Genomic DNA, 3,480 nt, shown 5'->3' with positions numbered 1-3,480 from the left:
GAGGAGGGAGGAGAGACATGGTCCAGTGGATTAATAAGGGTGTTATATAAAGTCCAGTCACACAGGAGAAACACTCGGATGACTCTTAAACTGCCAGTGGTAAATGGTAAATGGATTGCACTTATATAGCGCTTATATCCAAAGCACTTTACAATGGCCTCTCATTCACCCGTTCACACACCAATGGCGGCAGCTGCCATGCAAGGTGTCAGCCTGCTCATTGGGAGCAGTTTGGGGTTCAGGGTGTTGCTCAAGGACACTTCAAAATGTGGACAAGAGGAACCGGGAATCGAAACCACCGGTTGATCCACTCTACCTCGTGAGTCATGGTCACCCCAGTGATAAGTCAGAGGGTCTAATGAGTTCTGGTCCACACCAGATCAGTGCACATATACTGTAGAGCACTCAGGATCAGCAAGGCTAACTAGTAACTAAATAGTTGCTGGTTTGAATCCCTGGGCCAAGACTTCATAAATTGTTAGCTGGCAACTTGAGGGTAACTTAATAACTCAAGATGCTTTAAAGGAAATCAACCTCTCCACACATTATATGATGTAGCGTATTTATTCTGGATCTGTTAACGGGATTTTGGATCTTGATTGATGACTAAACTGACTTTTTATTGTCTCCCACCCCTGCGGTGTTTGTGGGTCAGTCAGTCACTGAGTCCCTGTAGCACCAGAATCCACCATCGAAGAGGTGCTTTTCCAATTCCTTTTTCCATTGCCAAGTACTACAGAAAAACTATGCTTGGTGTCTCAGTAGCAGTATAGTCGGAAAACCATGTACTTTCTACGCCTGCAGAGAGCAGAGCTGGGTGTTTATGAGTCAGAGAGAGGCAGAGGGCTTGTTAATAGAGAGGTGGTCAACATGTTTTGTTTACTGTGCACTTGTTTACTCAGAATATTTTGTTCTCCCATTTTCATTAGTCAATCACGCATTTAAACCTCTGACTCATCTCTAAAATTACTTTATTTTCGCTTTTGTCTGTGTTTTTCAAAACATCATTTCTGGGCGGAAGTTGCACCTACGTATATATACAGATGAATGAATAATGTAGCTGCCGTACTTCTAATCAGAACCTAGTCAGAATCTAATCCAGGCAGACCTCCATTAAGATAAAAGGGAATTTCAGAATGAAGCCCAGGGGAAAGATGAGTGTGTGTGTGTGTGTGTGTGTGTGTGTGTGTGCGTGTGTGCGTGTGCGTGCGTGCGTGCGTGCGTGCGTGCGTGCGTGCGTGCGTGCCTTAGTGTGTGTGGGTAAATGAAGCATACCTCACAGACCTGATGCAGATGACTGATCTCCGGTCTAAATGTGTCTGATTCACCCTGTTCTGATGATGCTATGTTTTGCCCAGGTGGTTTAGAGCCCTCCAGTTTGACATTTGGGATGTATGTACAGTATGTACAGTTAGGACGAGCTACATGGAGAGGGTTAGTACCTGTAGACCTGTACTGGTCAGAGTTAGTACCTCTAGACCTGCTGAACAGACCAGTTTTAGGGGGCCTGGGATTATCATTCAAACTTTTTTTCTGGTTCATTGCATTCCTAATCTAAAGAGGTTATCTAAGGAGGTTGTGACGTCGCGCTTGGCTTTTCTATCTTGCTCTGTGTGTGCATGTGTGTGTGTGTGAGAGAGAGAGGGAGAGAGAGAGAAAGAGAGAGAGAGAGAAAGAAAGAGACCCCCCCCTCGAGCGAATGACAGCTCAGTGATAGATTATTTTCCCATCAGAACAGGCAGATGTAAATGTCAAGCTGAGCGCAAATAATTACTAATTAAGTATTATCATTTGCAATCAGTAATGACGTATGCCACACAACTCAATGAATTCTTCTTCATTTCTCCATGGAATTATGCACACGTGTACTCTATGCCTTATACTGTAGGCCCATATGCCCTATGGGCCTATACCAGACAGCAGGCAGAACAGCATACATGCATATGACAACCACACACACGTCAACAACACCCGGACGCACACACGTACGCACACCCACACACGCACGTCACATGTCAGCGTGAGACCAATTTCAATCGAGGACGACTTTTAGTATGTAATTCTACTGCTGGGATCTGCGCGCACACACACACACACACACACACACACGCACACACACACACACACACACACACACACCCCACTGCTCCCTGTGAAGATTTCCAGATCCATATCAATTTCCTCTGAGGCATGGTGGGGCCTGCAGGTGTCTCACAGTGATAACGCCCCCCGCAGACCTTTCATCAAGAGAGAACTGGCTGGCCCCGCCCACTGATGACACCCCCCCCCCCCCCACTCCCACTCCGTCAGCCAAGTAGAGGAACATCTCAGCAGATACCAAAATATTAATAATAATGAATTTTCTTTACACGGCACTTTTCATTGTCAGATAATCTCAGAGTGCTGATATACAGCTTTGCTAGTGCGATCCATTTTGAAGAGGCTGTCGTAAGATTAACTTTGAGGAAGAGGAAGTTGGTGAAATGAGGGGATGTACTGTACTCCTCATGGTTGTATGGTTATTAATACTCCACATGAAGCATGTTGCATTTGTATTCGAACCAGAGTGAAAGAACATTCAATTCAGAATTTTACCTCAAAAGGGTTATTAAATGTTTGACCAAACATTAGTATACACACACTAAGTTTGTGTATACTGTAGTTGTAAGAGGTCCATGGGTTATACAATGTGCTCCTCACAATTTAGCACTGTAGTGACTTTATGATTTGATTAACGAGAAGTGATGTACAGTGATACCTATGCTTACTGAGATTACTGTTATTCCCTCACATTATCGTTATGTTTACAGTTTATCAAGCTAGTGATGATTACACTACAGTAATGTACATAGTGATGTGCACTCTATAGTCAGTGTTGTTACTGCAGTATAATTAACACATTTGAAAATAATGAGAATGTACAGCTCCAACAATTGCTTTCTCATGCAGTTCAGTTTATTACAAAATAATAGTTTGATCAAATAAATATAGATCACAGCGATGGGCATATTTTTACATGATTGACTGAACACCTTTTAATATCATACTGTATGTGGTGGAAAGGAAACCTAATCGATAGATACAATCTCTGACAACAAACAGAAAGAAGCCTTCATTTGTTCAGTACCGTTCCTCTGACAGAATGATGACCATGAACTTGATCCTCGGCCAGTTTTCAACTTTCACTCTGATAAACACAACTCTGACACATAAATAATACTGAGTAAAACCAACAGCACTGCCAACAAACACAACAGAACAGTTTATTACACTTTTGTGAGCCATAAGTCATATCATATAACATAATGATTTTTTTTTATACAGAACCAGAAAAATATTTGAGGTAAAACATAAACGACTCTCTTCATTAAAATGGAATAAGGAACTGGCAACCCACACCTCAACTTTTTACACACAGACACACACACACACGCACACCCACACACACACACACACACGCACACACACACACACACAAGC

The sequence above is a fragment of the Borostomias antarcticus genome, assembly GCF_949987555.1.
Source record: "Borostomias antarcticus genome assembly, chromosome: 2".
Classification (NCBI taxonomy): Eukaryota; Metazoa; Chordata; class Actinopteri; order Stomiiformes; family Stomiidae; genus Borostomias; species Borostomias antarcticus.
The sequence above is the reverse complement of the archived record's forward strand: the minus strand, read 5'-3'. Positions refer to the sequence as shown.